This window comes from Mesocricetus auratus, unplaced genomic scaffold, assembly GCF_017639785.1.
Source record: "Mesocricetus auratus isolate SY011 unplaced genomic scaffold, BCM_Maur_2.0 Super-Scaffold_100048, whole genome shotgun sequence".
Lineage (NCBI taxonomy): Eukaryota > Metazoa > Chordata > Mammalia > Rodentia > Cricetidae > Mesocricetus > Mesocricetus auratus.
Genome location: NW_024429225.1, coordinates 669,686 through 693,130, shown reverse-complemented (window position 1 = coordinate 693,130; position 23,445 = coordinate 669,686). Strand labels below are relative to the sequence as shown.

At 39.0% G+C, this 23,445-nt stretch overlaps 1 pseudogene; it reads right to left on the bottom strand.

Moving 5' to 3' along the window:
- Positions 1–13,893: 13,893 nt before the first annotated feature.
- LOC106022667 lies at positions 13,894–22,999 on the bottom strand (annotated as a pseudogene).
- Positions 23,000–23,445: the final 446 nt, after the last annotated feature.

The window sequence follows — 23,445 nt, the reverse complement described above, 5'->3', positions numbered from 1 at the left end:
AATGATTTCCTTCAAGACTCTGCCAATTTGAACTCCCATAAGCCCTCCAGGAGTGTTTACCAACCTCCAAATACATGCCAGCATTTGTCTTCATTTGGTTTTTGGAACCTGGTCATTCTAAGTAAGATAAGAGGAAATCTCAAAGTAGTTTTAAATTGTGTTTTTCTATAGCTAAGGATGCTAAACTGTTTCTTAAAATGTAGGTTAGCATTTGAGAACTCTTTTTCTTCAGTTCCATAGCTCATTTTTAAAGAGGATGTTTGTTTCCTTGATGTTTGGGTTTGGTTGTTTTTCTTTATCTATTCAAGATGGCATTCCTCTTTACAACACACAGTTGGTAAAGTTGGTGAAGACTTTTTCCACTATGTAACCTTCTAATCTTCTTCTTCTCCTTCTTCTCCTCCTCCTTCTTTTCCCTCTTCTTCTTCTTCTTCTTTTTCTTCTTCTTCTTCTTCTTCTTCTTCTTCTTCTTCTTCTTCTTCTTCTTCTTCTTCTTCTTCTCCTTCTTCTCCTTCTTCTTCTTCTTCTTCTCCTTCTTCTTCTTCTTCTCCTCCTTCTTTTTCCTCTTCTTCTTCTTCTTTTTCTTCTTCTTGTTCTTCTTCTTGTTCTTCTTCTTCTTGTTCTTCTTCTTCTTCTCCTTCTTCTTCTTCTCCTTCTCCTTCTCCTTCTCTTCTCCTTCTCCTTCTCCTCTTCTCCTCTTCTCCTTCTCCTTCTCCTTCTTCTTCTTCTTCTCATGAATGACAGTATTATTTGCTGTACAAAATCCTTTTTTCTCTTTCATGAGGCCCAATTTATCAACTACCTGTCTTAAAGACTCTGAAAACAGCAACCTGCTCATAAATTTCTATTCTGTGTTTCAGTGTATTCTCTGTTTTCTCCTCTATAAGACTGAAGGTATCAGGTCTTATGCCGACGTCTTTGATCAATTTCGAGTTGAATTTTATGTAGGGTGAGAGATGAGGAACAATTTTCCTTCTACATACAGCGATCCAGTTGACCAGCATCATTTGTTGAAGATGCTATTTTGTTAAGCAATGCATATTCACATTTTCCTTTTAATGTATAAAATAGGTAGTTACATGTATGGTGGTTTTATGCTTGTCTTTACATTCCTTTAATCAATGAGTCTTTTTATGATAGTACTCTGCTTTTCTTTTTAATAATTTATTTATTTTTATTTTAAGTGCATTGGTGATTTCCCTGCATATATGTCTGTGCAAGGGTGTCAGACTGTGGAGTTACAGACAGTTGTGAGATGCCATGTGGGGGCTGATAATAGAATCCAGGTCCTCTGGAGGAGCAGTCAGGGCTCTTAACCACTAAGCCATCTCTGAAGCCCATATTATGTTGCTGTTATTAATTTGTCTTTGTCATATCTGCTCATTCTTATAGATCATGTATTTTAAAGCCTGGGCTCTTGAGTATAAAAAAGTTTAATCTGTGCTTCTTAATTTTTTCTTATATGTATCTCTTTCTATTTTGTCTCAACCTTTTCACCATCCCTAAGATTCATAAATATGGAAAGTTGCCTATGATGTTGTCTATTAATGATACTATCTGATGTGGTTTTAGTTGATTTACTATCTCCTTGATTTCAAGTTTTTCTATTTACAAATGTTTTTAAATTCCTTATGGAATCTTTTCTTCCATATATTGGACATTAACCTTCAGTTTACAAACTTTCATTAACTTTGGAGAAAATCTTATCAGGTATTTATAGTGTGCTGTTTATTTAATAATTTGCTCATTTATTTTATCAACATGACACAAGCTGGAATTATCTGGGAAGAGGAAACTTCAACTGGACAAAGTATCTCCATTAGTCTATAGTCCTACAGATGAATATGTGGGGCAATTTTATTAATTATTTATACAGGAATGGGCAGCCCTCTCTGGATCATATGAACCATGGAAAGATTTTAATTGAGAACCATAAAAAACAAGCCAATAGGGAGCACTATTATGTGTTCTCCCATTCAGTCCTGTGTAGCTGCCTTTAGATTCTGGCCTGATTTCCAAGCATTATGGACTATAAGCTACATGATTCTACTTTTGGTCATAGTGTTTATTATAGCAACATAAATCAAAGTAAAACAGAAATATTTCCTTAAACTATGCATCTGCTTGTTTGAGCTGTCTATGTACTCACTGTTTTAAGAAATAAGATTTCCTCCAATGACATTTAGCCTATCTCATTAGCTTTGCATTCCCTTATAGTAGAGTCAGTAGGTTGTGGATGGATAGTAGGAGGAGAGATTGTATCTCATTCTTTGTTTTTATTTGCCATGTTTTATGTATCTGTTGCAGGAGGGAAAGTTGTCTTTCAGTTTTGATTTTCCCTTCTTCTGAGTGTATTTCAATGTTTTGTTTAACGTGATTCTTCCAAGATTTATGTCTGCATGAGTTCTCCTATTAATACTGGTGAAACGTAATGCTGATTGTCACATGGAATGGCTGTGTATTTATCTCTTGACCATAAGCCAATAAGATCAGGAGTGGCTCTACACACTAGGTCACAAGGCAACCAGATAGACTCAACTATGATCATCTTAAAGATTCTGAGAACCTACTGGAAGCTGAATAAGTAAAGTCATACCTGCTGAGATCTATGTGTTATTTAAATGTTTAAAGCCACAATCCTGAAGCTATCCCTTGAAACATAGCATTATTGACAATGTGTCTTGCAATAACCACTGGAACTACAGAAATAAAAATTCTCTACCAACATTGAAACTTGAAATTAATTTATCCCAAGACTTTGTCTCTCAGAAGAACTGAAGCACAATGAATCCAATCTCAAGTTTTGTCCTGACCTCTGAGACTACTGGAGATAGAACGCTGTTCAGTCAGTGCCCTCAGGCTATTACATAAACTACATTGTCTGTGAGTGTATTTAGATGAAAATCCTTATCAAAATTTCAATGTATCAGTATATTGAAAATTTTAATATTATATTTCATAGATTTTATATAGATGCACTGTGTCATTCTATATAGATGAACTGTGCTTTAAGACCTTATTGAAAACTTAGTTGACCCCAAAATATAATTTCTATATATTTTTAAAAATTCAGAGTTCCCAAGTGTAGGAGTGTGTATTTGTCAGGCCTTTCAATGTATTATCATCCACAGCTAAGCACTGGGCTGAACTACTGGATTCCAAGTGTAGAGAGGGAGGAGCAACAACATGAGCAAAGGGGTCAAGACCATGTTGGGGAAGTCCACAGAAACAGCTGACCCAAACAATTGTGAGATCACTGACCCCAGACTAACATCTGGGGAACCTGAATAAGACCAAACTAGGCCTCCTGAACGTGGGTGCCAGTTGTGGGGTTTGGGCAGTCTAATGGGCAGCTGGTAGTAGAACCAGTATGTATCCCTAGTGCATGAACTGACTTTTTGGAGCTCATTCCCTATGGAGGGATACTCTTCTAGCCTAGAAACAGGGGGGAGGGCCTTTGCCCTGCCTCAAATGATGAGATAGACTTTGATGAATCCCCATGGGAGGCCTTGCCCTCTCTAAGGAGTAGTTGGGGATGGGTGGGGAGATGGTGGGGGAAGTGGGAGGACAGGAGGGACAGGGAACTGGCAATGGTATGTAAAATAAGATTGTTTTAAAAATAAAAATACTGACATTTATAAGAGTAAACGATGGAAACTGCCGAGTTTTGTTGCTGTTGTTGTTTTTAATTGAAGCTTACTTCAATTAATATATGAAAATGTAAAGTATTGCACATATTATTGAGGTACCATATGACACTTTGATGCATGTATATATTGCATGATGTTGAAAGCAAGATGACTGTATCCATCTTCTTGAAACATTCATCTTTTCATTTGTTCATTTGCTTCAGGGTTTTTAGTTTTGTTTTTTTGTTTTTGGTTTTTGGTTTTTCTAGGGTCTGCTACATACCTCAAACTGGCTTTGAATTTCTACAACATTCACATTACAACCATAGCCAAGAGCAGAGAGAAAGTTATATACACAAGCACACTTGCCTGTTTGTACAATTTTTACTATAGCATGAAATCTTTTTCTCTTTGATTTTTACCTTAAAAGTAATATTTTCCCTTGAGTAATTACTTTTCTGAGTTAATGATAATTTTTTATGATTTTTGAATGATTTAACTTTCAATAAAAACTCAATGATTATTTGTTCCTATTATTTTTTGATTTCTTGGTTTTCTTTAGATTTTTTATTATTTTTTTTTGAAATTATGATGTAACTCTTCCCTCTCCCCTGGCTTCATTTAAAAAAAAACATGCACCACCCATTTTCTCTTTCTCAAATTCATACACATTTTTTTCTTTGTGGCTAAAAATCTTGAAAATAAGATGTATATTGCAACTAATGAAAAATAAGCCATCTTTGGTTATTTTTCAATTTTATTTCCTAAGGCTTTTAGTGAAATGTACAAAACAAACACATTTACAGAGAGTATATCCTCCCCATTGAGGGAAATGTAATGCCAACATATACTTACTCAGAGTTTCCCTTTACAGATCTATTCAGGCCATGTGAAAGCCACAACAGCCTTGATTCCTTGGTGTCCTCCATGCCCTCTGGCTCTGCTTACAGCCTTTTGGACCCTCTTCCATGGGTTCCCTGATCCTCTAAGGGAAGTATTAAATGAAGACATCCCATTTGGTACTGAGTGTTCCAAAGTCTCTCATTTGCTCCATCTTGTCTAATTTCTGCATTTTTTCATTCTAAGAATCTCTTTGAAGATGTCTGAGCAAGGCATTTATAAAAGAATGCTGTTAGAAGTCATTTTATTGCTGTGTTCATTTATCAGAACACTAGCATTTGGCTTTGCTCTAGGCCTATGGTTTATCTAGTGTCAGGTTCCTGGCAACCCAAACACTGTCAGATTACATTTCCTGGAATGAACTGTAAACCAGATCAGCTAATGGTTGGCTACTCCCAGAAGTTTGGGCTAGCATTGCACTAGCCCATTTAGCAGTCAGATCATCATTGGAGACTGAAGGGTGTTCTGTAGCCTCCCACTTTGTTCAAATGATTGTGTCCTTTGTCATACAGAAGTTTCCCAGTTTCGTGAGGTTACATTTATTAATTGTTGATCATAGTACTAATGAAAAACTTTTCCTAATCCAGTGAGTTCAAGACTACTGTAGCATGAATGGTTCTGGCCCAGGCAGGGTCGCAAAGCTCTTGAGTCCCAAATAAACACACAAAGACTTACATTAATTATGAAACTGTTGACTGATGACTATGGCTTCTTATTGGCTAGCTTTGTCTTAATTGTTAGCACATTTCTATTAATCTATGTATTTCCACCTGGTCTTGGCTTACCAGAGAAAGCCTGGTGCATCGTCTCTTCCGGGACTCACATGGTGACTCCTTCTGCCTACTTTTTCCAGAATTCTCCTCATCTTGTAGCCCTACCTATACTTCCTGCCTGGCCAGTCAATCAGTGCTTAATCATCAACCAATAAGAGAAACATATATACAGAAGGACATCTCCCATCAGAGTACTCCCTATTCTTCATTCCATCAGATTAAGTGTATCTGGCATAATGTTGATGTCTCAGATCCATTTAGAGTTGAGCTTTGGAAAGGATTGTAAGTATGGGTCTATTTACATTCTTCTCAATGTAACTATCCAGTTTGACAAAACTATTTGTTGAGAATGGGCTAGCAAAACCGGCAGAGACAGCTGATCTGAACAGGGGAGAGCTCTTGGACCCCAGACCGACAGCAGGGAGGCCAGCATGGAACTGATCCGGACCCCCCGAATGTGAGTGTCAGTGAGGAGGCCTGGGCAACCTATGGGGCCCTGAGCAATGGATCAGTGTTTCTCCCTGGAATACAAACAGATATCGTGTGCCCATAGCACAAAGAGGGATGCTCTCTCAGCCTGGACTCTTAAGGGAGTGCCTGGACCCTACCCGGAGTGAAATGACAGACTCTAGATATCCCCTATGCGGAAGGAATTGGCAATAGGGTGGGAGGCTGGGGGGAGTGCGGAAGGAGGGAAGGGAGAGGGAACTGGGATTGACATGTAAAACAAGCTATTTAAAATTTTTAAAATTTTTTAAAAACTATTTGTTGAAGATGCTTTTGTCCAGTGTGTACTCCTGACTTATTTATAAAAAATCAAGGTATGTGGAATTATGTCTGGATCTTTAATTGCATTCCAATGCTCACTATGTAAAGTTTTCTGCCAATGTATGCTGTTTTTATAACTATAGCTCTGTAGTAGAATTTGAGAACAGGGATGGTGATTGTCCAGCAGTTCTTTTACTATTCATGACAATTTTTTTCTATCCAGAGTTTTGTTTACTTTTTTCATTTTTTACTTTTTTATTTCATTTTACATTCCAACCACAGTTCTCGCTCCTACCCCCCTTTCCTCCTCCCACTCTCCCTTACCTCCCCCCAAGCCCATCCAAAGTCCATTCCTCCTCAGGTTAAGTGCCTCCATGGGGAGTCAATATAGTCTGGTAAAATACATTGGGGCAGAGCCCGGGCCCTCTCCCATGCATTAACACTTAGCATGGCATCCCTCTATGGGGACTGGGCTCCAACAAATTAGCACATGTACCAGGATTATATCGTGGTCCTACTACCTCTGCGCATTATCTCATCCTAAGGAATTGGCTTCAACAAGCTAGCTCATGTACCATGCTTGTATCATGGTTCTACTGCCAGGGACCCCTCTGATAGTCCAAGCTTCACAACTGTCTCCCACATACAGTGGGCCTATTTCAGTCCCCTGGAGTCTCCACTGTTGTAGGTCTAAGGTCCATGGGTTTCCATGAGCTTGGTTCAGCTGTCTCTGAAGATTTCTCCACTATGACCTTGACCTCCCTTGCTCATACGTTCCCTCCTCCCTCCCTTCACCTGGATTCCCATAGCTCATCCTGGTGCTTAGTTGTGGATCTCTGCATCTGATTCCATCAATTACTGGATGATGATAGTCGCGGTATTCATCAATGTGATTACAGGAGTAGGCCAGTTCAGGCATCCTCTCTACTACTGCTAGTTGCCTTAGTTGGGGTATCCCTTGTGTATTTCTGGGAGCTGCCCTAGCACAAGGTTTCTCCCTAAGCCCATAGTGGCTCTCTCTATTTAGATATCTTTTTCATCGCTCTTCCACTGCATCCCTCCTCGGCTAGGCCAACACATTCCCTCCTACTCTCCTCCCCCATTCCTTCCCCCTATTAAGCCCCCATCCCCAGTTTGCCCTGTAGATACCTAAGTTCTCTTCCCAGGGTGATGCATGTGTCCCTCTTCGGGTCCTCCTTGTCACCTAGATTCTCTGTTGCTGTGGACTTTAGTCTGGTACTTACATTTGCTTTACATTTAATAGCCACTTATGAGTGAATACACACCATGTTTGTCTTTCATAGTCTGGGTTACCTCACTCCAGAGTTCTTTGTTCTTCTCTATGAAGCTGAGAATTGTTCTTTCAAGTTCTGCATAGAATTTCACCAGAACTTTGTTGGGGGTTGCATTGAATCAGTTTATAGGTTTGATAGTACAGCCATTCTTACTATATCAATCCTATTGATTGAAGAGCAAGTGACATCTTTCCATATTGGATATCTTACTCAAATTCTTCCTTCAATGTCTTAAAGTGTCCATTATACAAGTCTTTCACTATTAGGTTAGAGTTACTCCAATATATTTTCTGAGGCCATTATAATTCCTGATTTCCTCCTTATTCTATGTGTCATTTGTTCATAGATAGACTATTATTTTTAATGAGTTAACATTATACCAGCTACTTTTGCAGAAAATGTTTAGCAGCTATAAGAGTTTTTCTGGAGGAAATTTTAGGGTCATTTATACATATACAATATGTAATTGAAGACACTTTGACTTCTTTCGTTCCTATTTGTATTCTTTTGATTTACTTCTGTTTTCTTATTGCTCTAACTAAAATTCCAAGTACTATACTGAATACATAATGAGAGAGGACAACCTTGTTTTGTTCCTAATTTTACTGTAAATGCTTTGAATTTCTTCCCATTTAGGTTGATGTCTTCTAAAAAGTGACCTCTGCTATTTTTAAGTACCTCCCTTAAATCCCTAATTACTATGGGATATTTTAATAAAGAGGAGTTGGATTTTGAATAATACCTTGTCTGAATCTAATGAGATGATCACGTGGTTTTCACCTTTCAGCCTGTTTATGTGATAGATTACATTTATCAGTTTATGAATATTGAACTTTTCCTACATGTCAAACTAGTTTATGGTGGATGATCTTTAGGATGCTTCCTGGATTCAGTTTGCAAGTATTTTATTGAGGGTTTTTTTAAATCTATGTTCATAAATGGAACTTGTCTGAAATTCCCTGGTTGTTGGCCCTTAATATGGCTTAGATAACAGGGTAACTGTGGCCTCTGTTTCTATTTTGTGGACTAATTTGAGGAGTATTTACATTGATTACATTGAAAGTCTGGTGGTATTCTGCAATGATTCCATCTGACCCAGGACTCCTTTTTGCTTGTAGACTTTCTTACATCCTCTATCTCATGAGAGGATAAGGCCTGATTAAATTACTAATCTGAGTCTTGATCGGCATATGGTATATATCAAGAATTTCAAGCATTTCTTTTAGATTTTCCCATTGGGTGGTATGCAGGTAATTAAGGTATGTCCCCATGATTCTCTGGGTTTCCTCGGTGTCTGTTGTGATAACTCTCTTTCATCAATTTTGTTCACTTATTTATTTGGATCTACTCTATTCATCTTTTAGTTAATTTGGTTTTATTAATATTATTGTTATTTTTCAAACAAGCAATTCTTTGTTTGATTGATTCATTAGCTGTTTTCTGTTTGTTTGTTTCTTTGTAATAATTTTAGTTCTGATTATGATTAATCCTGTCATCTACTCCTTTTTGGTGTTCTTTCTTCCATTTTGTTCTAGAGCTTTCCTATGTGTAATTAAGTTGTTAACATGAGATCTCTCCAGTATTTTTCTGTAGACATTTAGTGCTGTGGACTTGCCTCTTAGAATCATCATCATTGAGTCCCGTGGGTATGGGTATGTTGTGCTTTTACTTTCATTCAATTCTGAAAAGTTTTTAATTCCTTTCTAAATTCTGTCTTTACCAATTATTCATTCAGCAATAATTAACACCTATTCATTTTTATTAGTTTGTAACCTTTCTTTGTTGATATCTGTGGTGGTCAAACAAAATGCACATTGTTGTTCCAAATTTCTTGTGTTTGTTGACAACTTATTTCTGTCCAAGTGTGTGGTTAGTTTTGGAGAAAATTCCATGGGGTGCTAAAAACAAGATTACATTTGTAACATGAACAACAAAAAAAACAGGCCAGAGACAGATATTGGAGTTCAAACTGAAGATCAGGGAAGTAAAACACCCAAGCTACCAGAGAGCTCTTACCTCTTAACAAGCCTGGGGTGTTCCTGTTATCAACATGATAAGGAAGGCCTCATACTGAGACCCTTTTCCTTTCTTAAATACCTCACTGAATTCCTGGTATTAAAGGTGTGATCTCTAATTCTCTTTAGGATTGAATCAGTTTGGTGTAGCTCAGTGTGGCCTTGAATTAACAGAGAACCCTCTACCTCTTAGTCTTGGGTCCTGGGATAAAGGTGTGCCACCACCTCCTAGTTTCTGGGTGTTGGGATTAAAGGTGTGTCTGTGCCTGGCTTCTATGGCTTGTGGCTGACTTTAGTTTCTGAATCCTCAGCAAGCATTAATAAACCATAAATAATATGTCATTACATAAATTCTTTTTGTTTGGATGAAATATTATCTGATTACTTATTAGATTAAGTGGTTCTATCACATCACTTATCTCCAGCGTTTCTCTGCAGAGTTTTTGTTTGGATAACATGTCTGTGGGTGAAAGAATGATATTGAATTCATCCTCTACCAAGGTGTGGGTATAAATTGGGATTTTAGCCGTAGATGTTTATTTTATAAAATTGTATGTGTTTGTTTTTGGTGCACAGATACTTAGAATTGTAATATTCCTGGTGAATTTTCCACTGATGAGTATGTAGTGTACCTGTTTCCTCAAATTAGTTTTGGTTTCAATCTACTTTTCAGATGTTAAAAAGGAATGTTCTGGCTTGCTTCTTTTTTTTAAAGATTTATTTATTCATTTATTTATTATGTGTTCCGTGTTCTGCCTGCATGTCAGAAAAGGACAGCAGATCTCATTACAGATGGTTGTGAGCCACCATGTGGTTACTGGGAATTGAACTCAGGACCTTGGGAAAAGAAGTCAGTGCTCTTAACCTCTGAGCCATCTCTCCAGACCTCTGACTTGTTTTTTAAGACCCTTTATTTTAAATATCTTCTTTGCATCCCTTTACCTTGAAGTGACCTCTATCATTGTTGTTACAGCATTTTTCTTGGATGTATCAAAAGTATAGATCCCGTTTCATTTACAATCTGTTAGTCTGTGTCTTTATACCCAGGAATTAAGACCATTGATGTTTAACCTAAGAGCTCTGTTAGCTGTTTCCTGTTATTTTGTTGTTGTTCTGGGGTTGTTTTCCTCCCCTTTCTTTTGATTTCCTTGTCTAAGATTAATTATTACTGGTGGTTTCTTGGGTATACTTAACTTCTTCTGGTTTAACTTTTTCTTCTAGCACTTTCTGGAATGCTCAATTTGTATGTAGATACTTCTTAAATTTCATTTTGTAATGGAATGTCTTGAAAGTTTTATAGAGTGTAGTAGTTTGAGCAGGCATCTGTCAGGTCTTACAGAACATCCATTCAGGACCTGCTCATTTCTACAGTTTCCAGTGAAAGTTCAGGTGTTATACTAGTAGCTATTTTATATTTTATTTGATATTTTCCCTTATAGCTTATAATATTCTTTCTTGTTCTGTACATTTTGTGCTTTTATGTGTCATGGGAAATTTCTTTTCTGTCCAGTGTGTTTGGTGTCTTATATGCTACTTGTACCTTGAAAGGCACATATTCTTTAGGCCAAAGAAATTCTTTTATGATTCTGTTGAAAATATTTTCTGTACCTATGACTTTTTTCCTTTTCCTTTAACACTATATCATAGCAGTCTTTTCTTTGTATCCCAAATTTCTTGGATATTTTCTGGCTGAGTTTTTTTTCTTAGATTTAGCATTTTTCTTAAGTGAAGTAATTTCTTCTATCTTGTCTTCAATGTCTAAGATTTTTTCATCTCTTGTTTTCTCTAAGTAAAGTTTGTCTTTGAGGCTCCTCTTTGAGTTCCTAAATTTTTCACTTCCTGTTTTCCTATAGTTTGTGTTTCCTTTAGTTTCTGTTCACATTTTTGTGTCTTGAATGGTGTTCTTCATTGCATTCCCCTGTTTGTTCATGTTTTTGTAGACCTTCATTAATGGGTTTATTCATATCATCTCTAAGGCCATCTACCATCTTCATAATAGATATTTTGAAGCCCTTGTTTCGTACCTGATCTATATTGAATTTCTTGTGACATTCTATAGTAGAGTTGCTGGGCTTTAATTGGGACAAATTCTCCTGATTATTATTTTTGTTTTTACACCGACACCTAGGTATCTGGATCTGTGATGATTGCAATTCTAGGTGTTGATATCCACTCTTTGTTGACTTGGTGTTCCATTCCTTGGTTTCTGTTGTCCTCTCTGGAACGTGGGTGGCTGTTTTCTCCCTGATAAGAATGCTCTGAGATCTTGTTTCTAGGTATTAGGAGTTGACACTAATAAATGGGGATAGGCTGTAAGGTGAGTATTTCTTAGAATGCCCACAGGAAGGAGAAAACTTTCTTGTGTCACCAGGATCTGTGTAGACTTTGGGAAACGGAGGCAGTGGGGGAAGGACAGGAGATATATAAAGAAGCACAGCAGGCGATCTGCTGCTAAACTGAGGATAAGATTGGGGCATTAGAATTGGTAATTAAGGCGGGAGGGAAAGTGAAGTTTTCCTACCTGATTCCCTGGCTAAAAATGGCCAGCAGTTTTGCAAGGAATGCAGGTGATAGTGACTGAGACAACGGGATGGTGTGGGGGGGAAAGACCACAGGAGACCTTCTTAATCCCCTGGATATTGGATAGAGAGGAAGATGTCACTGCTATTGCTCTGCTACAAAGATGAAGATACAGACCCTACTGGGGAATTAGAGAACAGAAGGGATAGTAAAGATCACCTACCTAATTTTCTGGCATGCATGGCTGGCGCTGGTTCCAGTGAGCTTTTGTGTAACTCTTTTTTTTTTAAATAAAAAATGAAAATTTAAGATGATATAATATCACCAAACAACCTCAGTCCTTTGTGTGTTTGGTTAAGGCAGGAGGTGACATAAAGGAAAATTGTAAAAAAAGATAGATGCTTCCTGACAAGGATGTTGAACAGAGAGACTAAACTCTCCTCCCTTGTCCAGTAAGCACTAATGTATTCCCTGTGTCTAAGACAGCACAACAGGAACAGATGTGGGTATAAAGTGTTGACTAGAAGTATATCTCTGTGGTTAAGAGTATTTGCTGTTCTTTCAGAGGAGCCAAATACAATTCTGAGTACCACAGAGGTTCTAATCCATTACTGTAGTTCTTTTTGATCTGACATCCTCTTCTGAAGTCTGTGACAACAAGCACAACTGTAGTACAAAAACATGCATATAGGCAAAACATGCATATAAGTGAAATAATTCTTGAAAATGCTTTACAGCAATATGAATGACTACAGACTCACTAGAACATCATAGAGACCTGACTACATAGATACATGGTCTTATTTTAGCCTGTAAGTTAAAGAAGATAAACTCCAATGATTTCCTGGCTTGATGTATGATGATCAAGTCTCTGTGTATTTGTTAAAGCTACGCCATTATTAGAATTTCCTTTTCTTCCTTATGTTTCACAAGAATTTGAGAAGAAATAGGTGTTTGAAATGGCAACATACATTTTAAAAGTGCTTTTAAAACTGAGAACAGTGGAGGTCAGTTATAATTGTCATTGTACTTTGAGAAAAGTCCAAGAGACTGTGAAAGGAAAGCTAAGATGATGGTGTTTACAAAGACTATGAATCAGAAGCAGGAGCAAAGGAATGCCAGGAAGCTAGCGCGTTCCTTTTGTGGAGAGCCACAGCAGCCTGCTAACACGAGAAACTAGGTTTGTGTGGAGAGCACAGATGATGATAAAACAGAAAAATGGGAATGTGCATAAGGTCACTTAAGTGCTGCATTAGCAAGTATCATTTTGATAAGGAAGTAAGGGGAGACATTGCTAAATTTGACTGTGAGGGAATAAATGTTTGTAAAAAAATGACCTGTGGGAAATCCATCTTGTAATATGATGAGATGTTGAAAATAAGATTCTCCAAAGGTCTAGATGACAGCAAAGGCATTAGACTACAGTGTGAGCAGTGAAATAGAGAATGAGACCCCAAAGGATCAGAAGAAGCTGTGTCTCAACTCCAGGAAAAGAGAAAAGAAAAAAAGTCAAACACTTGCTTGTAAACTGTCCCTGGTAATATTGAGAATACCAACAGCAACATTGCAAAAAAGGTACTTGGCTTTTGATGGTACAAGCTACTACCCTATTAATCAAAATTAATTAACCTATTCATAAAATCTTACAGTGATGACACATTACACTTGCATAGACCTGGGGGATAGTTGCATAAATTATGAAGATATTACTTCTATGATTATGAAGATGCTGAAACTATTGGTTTTAGTATAAAATCATTTAGTGTTTTTAATCTTGCATCACTTAAAATTTAATCCTTAATCTGTCACACTCATCCATTGTACATAAACAAATCTGTTATTTCTGTTGCATCCTTTAAAACATACGAATTTTATTTTCTTCTATGTATAAATCAATCAAATTGCCCATAATACTACCTGACAAATGAAATCCAATCAATAACTTACAAATGCATGCCACATTACCCCTCCTGATTTCTCATTTTAAAACCAATTAACAAACTATTTGCTGGATAAATAACTTTTTCATGGAAGTTTTTACTTACTGGTTTCGAAGAGTATAAATCACAGGATTCATGAAGGGAAATATTACTGTGTGAAAGAAGGAAGCCACTTTGTCAGCTGACAAGGGTGTGAATGAACGGGTATAGACAAAAATTGCAGGTCCACACATAAGAAATATGATTATGACATGAGTGGTACACGTGGATATAGCTTTGTTCTTTCCTTCAGAAGCTGACCTGTGAACATGGCATAAAATAACCTTGTAGGAAGTCAGAAGCCCAAGGAAGCACAAGAGAGTAAGCAGTCCACTATTGAAGATCATTAGGAGCTCAACAGCAAAGGTGTCTGTACAGGCTAACTTGATGACCTGAGGCACATCACAGAAGAAGTTATCTACATGGTTTGGACCACAGAAAGGCAAACGGAGAATGAGGATGACCTGAAGAATGGAGTGAAGAAAGCCTCCAAACCACAGGGCCAACAACATCACATAGCAGGCTCTAGGACTCATGACAGAGGAATAGTGTAAAGGCTTGCAGATGGCAATGTACCGGTCAAAGGCCATCACAACCAGAAGTAACCCTTCCCCTCCTCCAAGGAAATGCAAGAAAAATAGCTGAGTGACACAGTCTTTATAGGAGATTACCTTCTTCTCAGAGAAGATGTCTACCAACATCCTGGGAGTCACAATGAAGGAGTAGGAGGCATCCAGGAAAGCCAGATTTCCCAGGAAGAAATAAAGTGGGGCACTGAGTCCAGGGTCTGACCTGATGGTCAAGATGATGAGGACATTTCCAGGAAAAACTGGTGATGTAGAAAATTAAGCTCAGAACAAAGACCAAGAGCTCAATTTCATGTGACTGGGTCAGTCCTATGAGGATGAATTCTGTGACAACTGTCCTGTTTTCTGTCTCCAAAACTAGTCCCTACAGAACACAATCAAGTGTTTATTTCCATGACTTCAACCTAGAATCACACCTGTTCTCCTTTTGTCCTCCTTTTAGAAACATAGTTATATACAAGTAAATTATCCCCTCACTCTCCATATATAAATTGTCTCCTTGTTCCATTAGCTTCTACATTTCATAACTGCCAAACATTCTACTCTAAACTGCACCTTCCTGCTGTCATTAGTCCTGAACTCCTATTTGACTCTTGTGTGAAGAAAAAGATGCCATTTTTCTGGGTTTATTTCTCATTACCCGGAGACTATTTCTTTTGTTGTTGTTTTTCTTTGTTTTGATTTAATTTGATTTGATTTATTGATATGATTTTGCTTTTGACAAAAAAAACAACCGACTTGCACATGTTAAAGTCTTCATGTAAATATTTTACAAGGGGATGGATGATGACAGACAGTAAGGAGAAGTGGCACATGCATTCAGTGTCTTAACTATAATATCATTGTTTCACATGAATATTTATTTATCAAAACTACTGAACTATACTATCGGTTGATATTTTTTAGATGTCAATTATGTTTTAAGTATGCTTGCCCAATTAAACACACACACACACACACACAAACACACACATACAAACACACAGATACACAAAATCTCATTTCCTGAGGACATTTTTTCTTACAAAATTGTAGCCATTAATCATGAGTGAATGCAGCTGCCGCTGGGCAATTATTGAAGCAAAAACTTATACTTTTTTCCATACAATCTCCCTGTGAGGAGTGTGGTTCATATCAGGATGAATGTGAAAATTTACTGATGTCATAGCTGCAGCAATTTCATGATATGTATATTTTTATCTAAGTGTTTGACGTCCTGTATTTTAGGTTTTATAGTTTTTATAGAATCATTCTGTTGTTGACTATAAAATATGCAAAGAAACCATTAAGCTATGTGTTTAGCATAAGTAGGTTGGGGAATAAATAATCAAAGACTCATATATTACATAAAAATAATTTAGTCTGATACTGATAGAGAATGATGTTTTATACAGTTTTATTTACAAAATGCAATTTTTAAAAAATAATATCATTGAGTTAACTTCTCAAAGTACTCCATGCAATAGAAGCAGAAGGGTCTTTGCCAAACTCTTTTTACTAGGCTTCAATAACATTGACACCCAAGCCACAAAAAGACACAACTAAGAAAAAGAACTTCAGACCAATCTCCCCCATGAACATTGATGCAAAAATACTCAATAAAATACTGGCAAATAGGATCCAGGAACACATCAGAAAACTCATCCACCATGATCAAGTAGGCTTCATTCCAGGAATTCAGGGATGGTTGAATATATGAAAATCTGTCAATGTAATCTACCATATAAACAAGATGAAACAAAAACCAACATGATCATCTCACTAGATGCTGAAAAAGCCTTTGACAAATTCTAACACCCCTTCATGATAAACGTCTTGGAGAGATCTGGGATAACAGGAACATACCTAAACATAATAAAAGCTATTATACAGCTAACCAACAGCAAACATCAAATTGAATGGAGAGAAACTCAAGGCAATTTCTCTAAAATCAGGAACAAGGCAAGGCTGTCCCCTCTACGTATACCTCTTCAATATTGTACTTGAAGTTCTAGCCAGAGCAATAAGATAACAAAAGGAGATCAAGGGGATATGAATTGGAAAGGAAGAGGTAAAACTTTCACTATTTGCAGACGATATGATAGTCTATGTAAGCAACCCAAAGAATTCTACCAGGAAACTCCTACAGCTGATAAATACCTTCAGAAAAGTGGCAGGATACAAAATAAACTGAAAAAAATCAGTAGCCCTACTATATATAGACAATAAAGGGGATGAGAAAGAAATCAGTGAAACATCACCCTTTACAATAGCCACAAACACCATAAAATATCTTAGGATAATGTTAACCAAACAGGTGAAAGACCTGTATAGCAACACCTTTGAGTCTCTAAAGAAAGAAATTAAAGAAGATACCAGATGATGGAAAGATCTCCCTTGCTCTTGGATAGGTAGGATCAACGCAGGAAAAATGGCAGTCTTACCAAAAGCAATCTACAAATTCAATGCAATCCCTGTTAAAATACCAGCACAATTTTTCACCTACCTAGGAAGGACAGTCCTCAACTTTTTATGGAAAAACAAAAGACCCAGGATAGCAAAGACAACTCTGTTCAACAAAGCAACGTCTGGAAGCATCACCATCCCTGACTTCAAGCTCTATTATAGAGTGATAGTCATGAAAACAGCTTGGTATTGGCAAAAAAATAATAAACAGGTAGACCAATGGAATCGAATTGAAAACCCTGAGATTAATCCACAAACCTATGAACACCTGATTTTTGACAAAGAAGGTAAAATTATACAATGGAAAAAAGATAGCATCTTCAACAAATGGTGCTGGCATAACTGAATATTGACATGTAGAAGACTGCAGATAGATCCATGTCTGTTACCATGAACAAAACGTCTAAATGGATCAAAGACCTCAACATAAATCCAGCCACACTGAACCTGTTAGAAGAGAAAGTGGGACGTACCCTTGAATGAATTGGTACAGGAGACTGCTTCCTGAACATATAACACCAGTAGCACAAACACTGAGATCAACAATTAATAAATTGGACCTCCTGAAACTGAAAAGCTTCTGTAAGGCAAAGGACAGAGTCAGCAAGACAAAAGTGCACCACACAGATTGGGAAAAGTTATTCACAAACACCATGTCTGACAGAGGGCTGATCTTCAAAATTTACAAAGAACTCAAGAAACAAGTCTCCAAAACACCAAAGGATCTGATTAAAAAGTGGGGGACTGAACTAAATAGAGAATTCTCAATAGAGGAATATAAAATGGCTGAGAGATACTTAAGAAAGTGCTCAACATCCTTAGCGATTAGGGAAACGCAAATCAAAACAACTCTGAGATACCATCTTACTCCTGTCAGAGTGGATAAAATCAACAACACCAATGACAGTTTATGCTAGAGAGGCTGTGGAGAAAGAGGAACACTCATCCATTGCTGGTGGGAGTGCAAACTTGTACAGCCACTTTAGAAACCAGTATGGAGATTCCTCAGGAAAATGGGACTCAGTCTACCACAAGACCCAGCAATTCCACTCTAAGGCATATATCCAAAAGATGCCCATTCACACAACAAGGATGTCTGTTCCACTATGTTCATAGCAGCAGTGCATGTAATAGCTAGATCCTAGAAGAAGCCTAGATGCCCCACAACTGAAGAATGGATAGAGAAAATGTGGTACATTTACACAATGGAGTACTACTCAGTGGAAAAAAATAATGGAATCTTGAAATTTGCAGGCAAATGGATAGCACTAGAAGAAATCATCCTGAGTGAAGTAACGCAGTCACAAAAAGACAAACATGGTATGTCCTCACTCATCTATGGATTTTAGACATGAATCAGCCTACAATCCCAGTGCCAGTGAGTCTGGGAAACAGGGAGGTTCCCAAGAGAGATGCATGATACCCCAGAGAAGTGGAATGAGGCAAGATCTCCTGAGCAGATTGGGAACATGGGGGGGGGGAGAGGGAACCAAGAAAAAGGGAGGGGGATAAGAGGAGGGAAGAAGAAGGCATGGGAGAGCAGGAAGGTTGAGTCAAGGTAAGAATAGAGGAGAGCAGGTTGAGAGATACCATAATAGATGAAGTCATTGGAGTCATTATAGGCTTGAGGAGAGAGCTGACCCTAGAGATCTACAAGGATAACGCCAACCAGCAAACTAAGCAATAGTGGAGACTACATTCATAGTACCTCCTTGATGATAAGGCTGATGACTACCTTGTGTGCCATCCTAGAACCATCATCCAGGGACTGATGGAAGCAGAGGTAGATACCCACAACTAAACACTGAACTGAACTCCTGGAACCTAGTGACAGAGATGGAGGAGTGATGAGTAAAGGGGTCAAGACCGTGTTGGTGAAACCCACAAAGACAGATGACCAGACAAGGTGGAGCTCTTGAACCCCAGACTGATGACTGAGAGGCCAACCGGGGACTGATCCAGACTTCATGAATGTAGTGTCAGTGAAGAGGCCTCTGAAATCTCTAGGGCCTTGGGTAGTAGATCAGTGTTTACCATGGAGTACTAATGAACTTTGGGAGCCTATTCCAAATCGAGGGATGTTCTCTCTCTGGACACATGGGGAAGGGCCCAGGTCCTGCCCTGGATGAAATGACAGACTCTGGAGAACCATGGAGGGCCTCCCCCTCCCTGGGGAATGATATGGGTATTGGGTGGGGGGCTGGAGGGGTGCTGGTAGATGGACAAGGGAGGAGGGGTGGGAGAATGAGCTGGGTGGGAGCCTGAGTGGGCTGGTGGAAGTGCAGTAGGAGGGGAAGGAGAGGGAGCTGAGATTGACATGTGAAGCAAGCTTTTTTCTAAAAAAAAAAAAAAAGTAATAAAAAATCAAAAAAGTTATAAAAAATAAAATAAAGAGTTACAAGGTAAGCAGTGGGTTCTAAAACAAACATTCTGTCACTGACAGATTAGAGACCCTTGAGCAGGAACTAATCTGAATGTTCTCCTCCCTGAGGACAACCTTTCATGGCACCATGCAAACTTCCAAAGAAGGGATGCAGCCACAAGTCCTACCCAGCTCTGATGCCTATGAACCACAGCAATGACCAGTATGCAGTATTGGCACACATACCTTGGTGGTAACAAATAAACCTCTAATTTGACTTAAGACTCTCTCAATAAGGGGGAAATCTAGCTAAATAATCAGTGCTAATGAATTCATAGTTATTGAGGAGAATGGACAACTGCATGTTTACTAATCCAGCATAATCCCTAACAACAATGTAAACATTTGTCCTTGTGCTCACAGATAAGTGTAGTCTTCACTCCTCATCTAGAAAACTTCTCTTTGCAACAGAAGGAGACCACTACAGAAAAGTACAGTCAATTCAAATGCAGATTTGTGGGGGCCATCCTATAAAATACCCCTATGTGTATGGCTCAGAGGACATTTCAAAGTAGGCATGGAAAGTTTGTGAGAGCTCAAGGGTCAGAGAGTTTGCTGTGAGATTGTGTATCCCAGTAGTATCAGAAGCTACAACCAAGAAGTCTCACCATACTGATTGCCCAAATGGGACCTCAATACGGATGACAATGACTATGCCACAGCAGACAAAGAAAAGCCCAGGAGCTCTCAACCTTACACAAAATAATTTAGGTAACTGAGAAAATCTGGGTGTGGAAGAGATGATCTTTGCCAAAGAAGAAACACCAATTGTCCAATGACAATGGTCAGTCCTGAAAACACACATGCCAGTAAAATTGTGGATGAATAGAGTGTATTTAAAAAAACATATGTATGTACTCAATAACATTTAGTAAAAAAAGAGTGACTAAATTTGAAGGAGAACCCTGGGGGATATATGGGAGACTTTGGAGGAAGGAGGGGGTTGGAAGAAATGTTGTAATTATATCACAGTGTCAAAAATAAAAGAAAAAAATTCACTTTCTTTGAAACTGCTGGGGACGATTATAGGAAACTACAACCAAAATTCAGAGTTGTGGAGTCCAGCCCAATGAAAACATCTACAGTATAACTCTTACATCTAAAGAACAAAGGACTACCAGCCTACAATCTACACCTCCATAGAAGCTAGGAAACAAGGGGGACCCTAAGAGAGACATACATGTTCCCGCAGAGAAAGGGAAAGAGACAAGATCTCCATAGCAAATTGGGAGCACGGGGGGGGGGGCCCCCGCGGACCTTCCCCTGTAATGAGATTGATAATTATGCCATCATACAGTCTTTATCCAGAAGCTGATGGAAGCAGAAGAGCCACAGCTAAGCACTGAGCTGAACTGGAATCCAGTTGTAGAGAGGGAGGAGTGATGAGCAAAGGGGTCAAAACCATGCTGGAGAAACCCACAGAAACAGCTGACCTGAGCAAGTGGGATCCCAGTCTGACAGCTGGGAACCAGAATAAGACAGAACCAGGCCCCCGAACATGGGTTGTCAGTTAGTAGGCCTGAGCAATCTATGGGGCCTCTGGTAGTGGAACCAGTATTTATTCCTCGTACACTAATGGACTTTGGGAGCCCATTTCCCATGGAGGAATATTCTCTTAGCCTAGATACATGAGGGAGGACCTAGGCCCTGCCCCAAATGATGTGACAGACTATGATGATTCCTTGTGGAAGGCCTCACCCTCCCTGGAGAGTAGATGGGGGGTTGGGATAGGGTGATCAGTGAGAGACATGGGAGAATGGGAGGGAGAGGGAACTGGGACTGATATGTAAAATAAAATTGTTTCTAATTTAAATAAAAAATTTATAAAATAAAAAAAGAAGTAGACATGTAAATCAGGAAATGCTTTTCTAATCCAAAGACAAAGTCTTCCACCTTTCTCTAAAAACAGCATGGTCAGGTCTGTCACAATAATATGTCACTCTCAAGAACCGACATTGTATGACATGACAAAACATCACTGCCAAGGCAACTTAGGAAAAGCACTTAATTTGGGAGCTCACAGTTTCTGGGGGTTAGAGGCCAAAGCCTGTCATGGTAGGAGCATGGCAGCAGGCTGTCATGATGCTAGAGAAATAGCTGAGAGTCTGTGTTGAGATGCCAACCACAAGGCAGACAGAGAGTGAGCTGACTGCAATTGGCCTCGGATTTCAAAACTGCTAAAGTCTCCTTCAGTGATACACCTCCTCCAATGCCATATCTCCTAACCTATCCCAAATACTTCCATTTTCATCAATGAGGGGCCCAAGTATTCAACATGTGAGCCTATGGGTGTCCTTCTTATTCAAGCCACCACAAGGTGTGATGGCCGTCAGATGTCTGACCACTGGGAGCCCACCAGGCTTCAAGGAATAGCCTCAAGGCAGTAGTTGCACAGACTGTCTCATTGGGTTAAACTCGAAGTATCGCAGAAATGAAAATGTGAATCTGGGAAAGGACTTACAGAAAAGAGCAGTGATGAGAATGAGATAAAAGAATGTGGGGGAGAGAAAGAATAATTAGGACACATCATCTGCATATTTAAATTATCAAAGAACAAACTTAGTTCATTAAAAAGAAAGTTGCTTTTACAAATGAAAATTTTTGCTGTAATATAAGATCTCTTGCGCTCCGGGATCTCCTGGCCTGGGGATGTCAGCCAGGTCAACTCAACCTCAGAGGACCAAGCAACCAACTGAGAGAGCCGGTCTACTCCTGGCCCTACTCAGAGCAGAGGGCAGAGGGCAGAGGGCAGAGGGCAGAGGGCAGAGGGCAGAGGGCAGAGGGCAGAGGGCAGAGGTGAGCTCCAGGGCCCCATCTTGGTCCCGACTTCCTTCCGCTCACCCGCTCTGGGATCTCCTGGCCTGGGGGTTGCAGCCAGGTTGACTCACCCCAGAGGACCAAGAGACCAGGAGCCTACTGAGAGAGCCAGCCTACTCCAGCCCCCACTCAGGGCAGAGGACAGAGGAGAGGAAGAGGCTCTTTCTGCACCCACTGGAAGAAGGGATGGGAAGGAGACAATACAAAACCACAGTCAGCAACAGAAAAACAAATATGGCACCACCAGAGTCTAGAGACTCTATACCAGCAAGACTCAAACATTCCAATGCAAGCAAAGCAGAAGGGAATGACCTTAAAAACAACTTCATGAAAATGACAGAGTCCCTCAACAAAATACTTGCAAGCTGAAACACAGGTCTGTATCAAGAAGATCACACGTCAAAATCTGGTTGGCTTTTTTCCAGAGATGTGAAGGTGGTTCAAAATACATGAGTCAACAAAAGTAATAAATCATATAAATGGACTTAGCAAACAACGTGTCTCTTCCCAGAGACAGACTACCTCTCCCATTCCAAGCTTTCAAAGGTTGCTCTGATTTTTTCTATAGAGTTGAGGCCTCAAGGATACTTTGGCATGTTCCCTGGTATCATCCCTGTTGAGCTCACGTTTGGACAATAATATTGGTAGGATTTTATGGTTGCAGCTTTTGATATTACTAGCAGACACAATCTCACAGCAAACTCTGTCATTCTCTGCTCTTACAGTCTTTCCACTTCCTCTTCCACAATGTTCTGTGATGCTTAGGAGCTGAAGTGTTTTGTAGATATATCCATCAAGATAGGACTCCACACTGCATGTTGATTGGTTGTAGCTTCCTGTAGTGTTCATTGTAGCTAGAGTTTCTTTCCAGCCTAGTCCCACAGCCAATTGGCCCCAAATAAACACACAAAGACATTAATTTATAAACTGTTGGCAGATGGATGGGGCTTCTTATTGGCTTGCTCTGTCTTATTAATCCGTTTCTATTAATCTAAGTATTGCCATGAGGCTGTGGCTTACCTGTAATCTGACATGTTACTCCTTGGGCAGCATGGCCTCTCTTCCCTCTTCCTCCCCAGCCTTCTTCTGGCCTTGTAGCCCCACCTACACTTCCTGACTGGCCATCGGCCAAGCAGTGTTTTATTCATCAATCAATAAGAGAAACATATATACAGAAGGGCATCCCCCATCACCTCATTTAATTTTTCTTTATCTCTGACTAGTATCCTACAGTACATGTATACTACATTTTCATTGTCCCTTCATTGGCTGTAGGGCTTTTAGGTTGTTTCCAT